The sequence below is a fragment of the Gymnoscopelus microlampas genome (genome assembly GCF_963454915.1).
Source record: "Gymnoscopelus microlampas genome assembly, chromosome: 13".
NCBI lineage: Eukaryota > Metazoa > Chordata > Actinopteri > Myctophiformes > Myctophidae > Gymnoscopelus > Gymnoscopelus microlampas.
The window spans coordinates 23,049,011-23,059,010 of record NC_139950.1 but is presented as its reverse complement, the minus strand read 5'-3'; the positions used below and the strand labels follow the sequence as shown (position 1 = coordinate 23,059,010).

Here is a 10,000-nt window from a genome sequence, read left to right as displayed (position 1 = left end):
CACGTTTTGATGAGTATCTGTTTACACTTGACTGACATCTGCGAGGCAAAGACTGCAGTGACTCACTGTTTTCAGAGTGGCATTGAGATACAGTAGCTTCACCTGAGCAGACTGCTTGCCTGTCTGTCTGTCTACCTGCTTGCCTGTCTGTCTGTCTTACTCTCTCACTATTTCCTTGTCTGCCTGTCTGTCTGTCTGTCTCACTGTCTATTTCTGTCTGTCTATCTCCATGTCTAACTTCGCCTACCATTTGGTTTATGTGTCTGTCTTCATGCCTACCTCTCTTTGTGTCCCTGTTTGTTTTTATCTATCTATCTGTCTGTCTGTCTGCCTTTCTGTCCGACAGCCTTTGTCTATACCTGCCTGTCTGTCACCCAGCCTGTCTATCCGTCTGCAATAACCGCTACAGTGTTTATGTTTGCTTGTCTCTGTCTGTTTCTTAGACCACCTGTCTGTCTGACTTAATAACTGGCTGCGTCGCTTTAAATCCATCCGCGGTCTTCTGTGAAGGTTTTTTATACATTTATTTTTTACTATTGAGATTTAAAGTTAAACTGTACCAAGATGTGGCAAACACACACCCACACCCACCCACCCACCCACCCACCCACACACACACACACACACACACACACACACACACACACACACACACACACACACACACACACACACACACACACACACACACACACACACACACACACACACGCACACACACACATTTTGACCTTGCAGGCTGCCTCTCTGTCCCTACAGACTGCCAAAGATAAACCATTTATAGACCATCTCCTGGAATATACTGATAACTCCACTGACACTGGGACAGCTGTGTGTGTGTGTGTGTGTGTGTGTGTGTGTGTGTGTGTGTGTGTGTGTGTGTGTGTGTGTGTGTGTGTGTGTGTGTGTGTGTGTGTGTGTGTGTGTGTGTGTGTGTGTGTGTGTGTGTGTGTGTGTGTGTGTGTGCGCGCGCGCGCGCGCGTGTGTTTTGCATGCCCACGTGGGTAAAGAGTTTCATGTCAGTGTGTGTATATGTGGTTTGCCTGTGTCTATCTGTCTAGACGTATACAGCACTAACAGCCAAACAAGCAAATGAGCAGACCACGGTGTGTGTGTGTGTGTGTGTGTGTGTGTGTGTGTGTGTGTGTGTGTGTGTGTGTGTGTGTGTGTGTGTGTGTGTGTGTGTGTGTGTGTGTGTGTGTGTGTGTGTGTGTGTGTGTGTGGAGGCATTTATTCACATATATGTCTGACCTCAACCTCATCAGAATGTAAAAAAAAAAGTGTACTTTCCCTGTTACCCCCAGCATGACCTACAATATTCTGTCTAATGCTTATAGCTCACCATTTCAATCCAGCCACATCAATAGAAGGTGTTTTGCTAGCAATTCAGGGCAATTCATGTTGTGGTGCATAGTGAAAATGCAATATGAATTGGGACATGTGTAATCTGTAATAATAATAAAAAATCCCCCCAAAAATAATTGCAAGCAAGAGTATAACCTTTGAAGAAGAATTGCAAATATTATGTTTTGAAAGGCCCAAACACTGTTTTTGCTTTTCATATATTGTATTGGAATATTTACAATATATTTTCAAGAAACACTGTAATGCATAAATGATTTGATATGCACCAGTATAATGGGACAACTGAAGCTAATTTGACCGTTCTGTGTATACAAATGAGCTAGCTGTTTGAAGGACCCATGCAGGCAAAATGTAGACAACAGCACCCTAGGAAACCCCTTCAGGGAAACCCCTTTGGGTGACCTCACCAATTATTATGTGTAGATAGATAGCTATATATAGTATGCACCCTATGGGTGTGTGTATGTGTGTGTAGTTACAAGCTTACTTTTGTGTAAATTTGTGACCTCACTTAACCGTGTCAAGATGAGCCAGTGTGAGTCCTGACTTGCTCGATGATAACTCTTATCTCCAACGCAAAAGTCAAGGATCCAATCCTTGCATATCAGAATGTTTGTCATTGGTTTCTGGGAAACCCCATACTGTATAGCAGCGTTTCCCCAACAGTGGGTCGGGACACATTTTGTTGTCACGGACGCATTTTATGGGTCGCAATCTTTTGTTTTTTCCTACCATTTAAAAAATAATTATCTTAAAACGATTAAATAGGGCTATTTAATATGCATTTTTGTGATTTTGAGTCCCAGGTAGACCCCAAAGGTATATTTTGGATCTCGAGCTAAAATGTTTGGAAACCACTGCCATAGTGTATAGCTTTATTTCCCTTTAAACATACCATTATGTTACATTATAATCATTACATTTGGTTAGATTTGTTCCCTCTCAGAGTTACAAATGGATAAATTAACAGTGAATATTTGAGTGTGTACCAGGCTAATGAATTTTTATCTCTACCTTTATTACGCTCAAGACGCGATTAATCCTGACGTTTGGTGATAGTGTGTTACCTAATCATGAGTTTTACCTGGAATTTGATAAAGGTTTGTTTACGTTTACATAATACACCGCAAAACATGACCTACATTTGGAGCTATGACTGGCTGAGAAAGTTCCACAGACCTGATCTGTCATCTACAAGTCAAAATCCTTGAGAGCAAAGGTGAGCACATCTAAAGTTGACACGCTGAGCTTGGTCAGATAAATAGCCGTTTGTATCTTTGAGAATTCAGGCCATACTGCATCTGAACTGAACTGAGCCTTCTTGTTAATTCAACACAGATTGGCATGTTTAAAGTCATTCATTCATGTGAAAAATAAAGATTCCTGTGTTTTCCTGAAGTGAAACATTTAACTCCTTTCGGATTAAAATGCGTCATTTTCAAACACTAAGCTTTTCAAAAGCTGAAAAGATCCCTTATATGTGTGTTTTACTAAAATTATATTCCGTTTTGAGCAAGTTTGACAAGATTATTAAATGTATTATTAGATTTACTCATCATATACGTACAGTATGATTTACTTATAACTCACTTAACCCTTGAGCTGCTAAAAATAAGTGACCTTTAAATGCACGCTCTGGGGCCTCAAAGATGTTTTTCTTTCTTAAACAAAATCTTTATTAATGTTTTCAGTTAAGAAGTTTTTTGTAAGCCCCCTTGTTTAACAGCTACAAACCCGGTTGACATTTTAAATTAGTCATTATATTATTTCACTACTTGTCACTTAAAGGAGTAGTTCACCCAAAAAATTACTTCTTTTCTATCAATTGCACACCCCATGAAGGCTTTTTCTTTTTTTGTTGCAGTCCTGGGCTAATAATTTGATGACCGGCGGAGTCTCCGGTAGCTGCCTGAGACTCCTACTGACTGATGACCCGGTCATCAAATTATTGGCTCAGGAATGCGACAAAAACAAAAACATTTCCATGAATTCAAGGCTTCATGGGGTGTGTAATTGATTGAGTCACTTTTTTGGGTGAACTACTCCTTTAGTAGATAACATTAAATCATACAGATGTCCCATTTGAGCTGATCAGGCACATACAGTATATGAACAGCTGTTTCTTCTGCATACATTCATCCTCCAGTACAGCAAGTCACTCTGGATAAGAGTGCTTCCTAAATCAGTGTTTCTCAACCTGTGGGCTGGGGCACACTGGTGGGCTGTGAGGATACTGCAAGTGGGCCCTCAAATATTGGCCAAAAAATATGATTTTAATGATAATATAAAATTAATATATATATTTTAATTATGTAAAAAAAAAAAAAAAATTAAAACCTTGAAAAGTGAGTTTTCATTGTGATACAGATAAATAGGAATTTAACGTATACTACGATGGTTCGATAGATCCAAACCGGAACACAATCAGGTGCCGTGTTAAGCTTTTGAGATTTTCAAGTGGGCCCTGATCCAGAGATGTTTGATTCTGAGGCCCAGGTGAAGGCTATGGCTGATGTGATCAAAAATTAAAAACACGTCACTTGCATCTTGCAAGACTAGAATTTGCAGTCTCTCCTGTTTAACTGGTGTGTAAGGTCTGAAATTCAGTCACAGCCAAGATTCACTTCTGCAGTGCTTACTGCGTGCTAACCTAGTCTGCACTCAACTACCCAGGAATCCAAAAACGAGAAGCATACTCGGCTTTATAGGCTGCCATTTATAGTGTCCCTCCTCCTAATCTCTCTCTCTCTCTCACACACACACACACACACACACACACACACAAACACACACACAGTCTCTGTCTGCCTTGTTCTGACACACTCTGACTCACCCACAGACTAGCTCTCTCTTATTCCCTCTCCATTACTCTAAGAGTCTTGATTTCTCTCCCTCCCTCTCTGTTCACCCCATCTCTCTCTCTCTCTCTCTCTCTCTCTCTCTCTCTCTCTCTCTCTCTCTCTCTCTCTCTCTCTCTCTCTCTCTCTCTCTCTCTCTCTCTCTCTCTCTCTCTCTCTCTTCTCTCTTCTCTCTTCTCTCTTCTCTCTTCTCTCTCTCTCTCTCTCTCTCTCTCTCTCTGGAGAAGTAATTAACCACAGGCTAGTAGCGCCTGCAGGCAAGACCTTTAAAACTTGACAAAAAGGGGGGTTTGACTCGTCTACACAAAACAACTTTATCTCACAGATCCGTGTCTTCACGTTGACACTTAAAAGAGGCTTTGTTGGGAAAGAAAAGCAAATCCAGCCTTTAAAGAAATCTTCCCTAGTTTAAGCCAGTAACTTTGAGTGCGTGGGAATGAATAATGTACATTATGCCTGCCAGGCGTGGGTGATCAAGTACAAAAATAAAAAAATTAAATTAAAGACAACAAAGGAACTAGTTCGCCTCAGGGCAAATCTTGTACAGACACACTGTATATACTGTAACTGATTTAACTCAGCCAGTGAACTCAACATCTTCTGTCCCTAAAGTTTTATTGTTTCACAGATAGTCATAATAATTTATTTAAAAACTATTTTGCCAAATATAATTGTATTTCCATTGATGCCATTGAAACCATTAGATGCACATTTAAGGTTCTCTTGGAGGTCATTATCATTATTGTCATTATTATTACTAGACCATACCCGGTGAAAGGCGCAGGTGAAAGTAGTTGCAAAGTTGGGGTTAATGCACGTCCTGTCGCGCGGTTTCTCCCCCGCGCGCGTCCCGTCGTGGCGCCCCCCCCCCCCCCCTCCTCCCCGTCGTGGCTTCCCCCCCTCCTCCCCGTCGTGGCTTCCCACCTCCTCCCCCCCGTGGGTCGCGTTGCGTCACCTCTCCCCACGGGCGTATATATATATATATATATCAGCACGGAGAATGGCGTAGGCATGTTACTCGCCCGCCGCGGGTCCGTCTGGTGTGTTTACTTTCCACAGAAAGAATTGTGCTGAGAGTGGGCGGGGTCTCGCTGTTGCCATGTCGGCGTACTGTAAGCGCTGTAGGGCCAATGTTGGTGGTATAGGGTTAGTTTGGTTTGGCCTCGTTTTCATAGACCTTGCTGCTTGTTTCTCTCGCGAAACCTGGCAACGACGCATGCGCAGTTTGATCAAGAGTCCCCCAAACCAAGACACCACCACCACCACCACCGTGAGGTTACTAGAATTATAGTAGGATTATCATCACTATCACTCTGTGGGACTGCATTATCACACAGGCTGAAGAGACAACTCCTCTCTGTCATGTCCATGGACACGTCTCACCTCCTGTAGCTGTCCATCACATGGGGATGATGTGTCTGGGCCAGCATTGTCCCAGCTGAAACAAACAAGCAAAAACATATAATCTGTTAGGATGCAGAAATACTGTACTGCCATGGACAGGGACGTTCAGGTGTCATGTTATAACGTATAAATGTAATTAGGAGCTATTGTTTCTTTCATATATCATCATGTACCTGATGATTACTTAAGGTTATAATGTACATAATGATTATGTGTTTAAAGTAGCTTTCAGTAAGGGGCTGTTCTCCTGAGCTTACGTTTTGAATAGTTTTCAATGCGCTGCTCATTCACATCTGGCGTTTTTATCTGGTCACCGAGTGTTAAACAATGTTTAACATTTTGGTGGACACACAGCCTAAAAGTAGTATTAAAACAAAACATATGGCCCCATTTAAACCAGTTCAGGGACCTTGTGGTTAGAGTGTCCACCCTGACATTGGGAGGTCGGGGTTCAATCCCTGGCCGGCTCATACCAAGACTATAAAAATGGAACCAAATGCCTCCCTGCTTGGCACTCAGCATGAAGGTTTGGCTTAGGGGTAAGTCTCTGCGACATACTAGCGTCATGTCCAGGGGGTGTACTTGTACATCATGTCCAGGGGGTGTACATGTAGGACATGAGATAGGCTCCTGACCTATATGGGCCACATGGCTACTTACTTACTTTTACGCATATTAAAATCCTCAGTGTTCCTTTATCCATTTTTACCTCTGTGAGTGTAGAAATGTAATTATCGGTCAAATTTGTAAATCTTTACATTTGTTACATAAATGAACACTGATGATTTTACTGTGTACCACAACATAAAAGAAGAAAAAATAAATATTTTCCAAGCTTTGGAATACAGTTAGCAATATTAAATACACAAAAACTAAGAAATATATATTCACATTTTTGCTCATTTAAATACCAGAATATTCCACGATTTTGTTGAGGGATCTTATGAGACACTTACGTAAATGTACATAATTTACATAAAAAATAAGTCATCATTATTTAAACGGTACTAAAAAGATGGGACTCACTTTCCACTTTACCCTAATTGCACTTATTTTGGAATCACCCAACCAGGGGAAGAATACCAGCTCTCAATTGTGTAACCAAAAATAATTTATTTTACGGCATATATAGAAAACAGAGAGACAGCTAAAGCAACTTTAATTTTCAGATCATTGAATAGGGAGGAACGCCTAAATCACAAACTGAGGCACTACTTTATGTATTATTGAAAATCTAAATAAATATGAATTAAACAATCTTTCTTGCCTTCTTTTCCAGGCTTAGATACAGTGGTGTTCAGCCTCATTGTATTTACACCTGGCATTAAAATGCACCCCTGATATACACATTATCCCATGCAAAATGCAGATTGCTGCTCTTCCCCTACAAAGATGGTGAATTTCCTGGACATTCCTTACATTTGGTTTTATGAGATGCGTAACAATGTGGTCAAATGTGTCTCTGATTATAACCCAATAGGACGCATGTTAATGGCACGTGGTGACCTCTGTTAGGTCATGTATTATTCTTGTTAGCGAGGATTAAAAATATTGTTGTTGGGGGGACCTCTGCAAACATCTACAGTACAGGTTTGCAGTATGAAATAATGTGACTATCTTTCCTGAATCCTCCATGTATGTACAGTATGTATGTGATGCGCCACCAATACAAACAAAATCCCAGGTTTACATGTTGTGGTTTATGGGGTCCTTCAAGTCCAGACAGATGTAAATGGTCGACCGCATGCATCCACACACAACAGAGGACGCACAAAAACAAAACGTGCACACCCCCACGCACATACTTGCAGGACAAAGTAAGACAAACACACTGCTGTATAAAACCTCAGTCTGTTATTTGTGAGCCACAATGCCACTCTCTGACCCCACTCCTGTCAGTCACACAGAACAAGAAGTGGTACAAAAGCCACATGCTCACTGAGGTACTGTAAACACATGTAAATAAATAGACAAAGCTGGCAAAACAGAACTCTGCTTAACTGATAAAACATAAACACTTTTTGATTAATATAGCACAGCAGACTTTAATCCAACTTGCAAATCATTTTATCAGTCTTTCCTTGATTTGTAATCATGAACTCCCTCTTTGTCCCCTACGCAGTAGAATTGCAGTAACCGAAAGTGTAATAATTGACCAGCAAGGGTTGATTTTTACTCTTTCCGAGCTAAATGAACACTCTGGATTTGGCTTTGTATTCCTTCTCCTGGGTCCTGTTTATTATTTGCTCACTGTAAATCCATAGTACTGTACTAATCTTGTGTTGGCACACCAATTTTTTTTTGTAGTAGTAGTTTATCGATATAAATCACTTGAATACAACATTCCTGATATCTTTACCAGATGGGTGCAAGTTTGCAACAAAATGTACTTTCATGACCTAGATGTGGCTCAATGGTGCCCCCACTGGATGAAATACCAAGCCAAGTGTGCTTTGTTTCCTCAGACCTTTGTCAGAGAAACAATCAGTATCCAAAATGCCATTTTGTTACATTTGTACACTCTCTGAGTTAAAGATTTTTTAAATGTATTTTTAAGTTAAAACTTTACATTCCGATAAGAATATAGAGTAATCTTTGCTGTATAGTGTTTGTTCAGCTCTTTAGTAAACAGAAAATACAACAAAAACAAGCATGCAGATGGGGAATCGAACCCCAGTTTCTCATATCACAGGCAGCAGTACTAACTAGTTGGATAAACTGCCAGGTCTACTGATGTCCAAGCTAATGGACACAATGTAATTGGGGAGCCAAGTGTCAATCAATTCAAGTCTGAGAGGGGTGCGACTAAAAAAGGAGGAAGGGAGACAGTCTGAGACTGAGAGAAATAGGTGAAACAGTGATGTTTAAGTGTTGGTTATAAATTCAATAATCTGGTAAATGCAAATTAAGAGCCAGGGAGAGGATATATCAGCAAGTAACCCTGTTAAAAACAAGAAGGTTGGTGTGTTTGGACCTGGGTTTTCGCTCAGGATTTCTACCATAACAAGCTGACATTAATAACTGCAAGGTGGACTGTGGCTGGTCAACTAACACACTAGCCTGGAGGAGAAGAGTGTGTGAGACATTTAAACAAGTTTCTGAGTTTGTATGGATCCTACTGTCAGATGACCCCAGAGATAATGTGTACCGATTTGTGAGAGTTTTGGACGTGGTAGTGGTAGATCTGTAGGAGTGGTAGCAAAACATTTGCTTTGATGGCGCTGTTACAGTGCCATCATTAGGCCGATTAAAAAAAATGTGGGGCTCTTTGAGGCTCTTCCTTGGCCTACTGGGAGTGTGCGTGCAAAGTTTCACACTGAACGGTCCAACGGTGCCGGAGATTAGCTGTTCAAAGGCACACGGACACACACATACAGGACAGGGGCGAAAACATAGTCTCCGTCTGGCAGAGACAATCATACAGAATCATTTACAAGCAGTTGGCCTGTCAAAAACCAAGCTAACGAGGACTGTCGAGAAAGAAGCGAGTGCACCGCCTAGCCGTCCACTGGTCAAGTATGGCATCATGGTTTTAAACAAAATTGTATTTATTTGCGGTGACAGTTGTCTGTTATCTGTAAGCTTTACTGTAAGTTTTGCATCGAAATGTTTCTGCATTTTTGTGTTTTTTGACTCCACTGAGTTTTTGATCAATCGGAGATGTCAAAATGGAGAGTCAGCGTTCGACACACTTGTTTATCCTGTATCCTGTGTGAGTTCTCTCTCGATTGTATAAAATTGGCATCCTGACCTGAAAATATTATTTAAATTAAAGAGCTGAAGAGACCGAACAAACACTCAGTTGTAATGATTGCTATCGGAATATAAAGCTATTTAACACTTATTTGAAAAGAAAAAATAATTTCACTGTGTGCAGAGCAAAAAATGTACTTAAGACAGACTTAAGCACATTTTCAGCTCTGCACACAGTGAAATCCATAGGGTTCATTTATCCATTTGTAACTTTGAGCGTATACTGTACATGTTTAGTTACATTCATACATGCTCAGAGTTAAAGTAACACTGAGGATTTCACTCTACAGTACAGTACAGTATGTCGTGCCACTCAGCCACCCTCCACTGACATCGTGACACATCAGTGTTTCCTCGAGCAATTTCAACCCACTCATTGGATTAGACTGACACGCCGACCCACGGAGAAGAACACACTGCAATATGTCATCAAAGAAAACAAAGACATTTTCAGGCTATGATTTTTGACTAAAAATACACACTGATGCACATTCCAGCAGTGGATGTCCCCTTGCTTTCCTTTTTGTTTTGTTTTGACATAAATGCTGTCAGACTTTGTTTTGGTTTGACATGCTGAGGGCTGGAGAGCAGCGGGAATGCTCTCAGATAGCGTGTCACCT

General features: G+C 40.9%; 1 long non-coding RNA gene across 1 annotated transcript in view; it reads right to left on the bottom strand.

The window, feature by feature from the left end:
• The window catches only part of LOC311059207, a 115,777-nt gene that overhangs the window by 53,324 nt on the left and 52,453 nt on the right, over window positions 1–10,000 (bottom strand). The window contains exon 3 of the long non-coding RNA XR_014602138.1: window positions 5,607–5,661. This is a non-coding gene — a long non-coding RNA (uncharacterized lncRNA). The remainder of the gene's footprint in view (window positions 1–5,606; window positions 5,662–10,000) is intronic.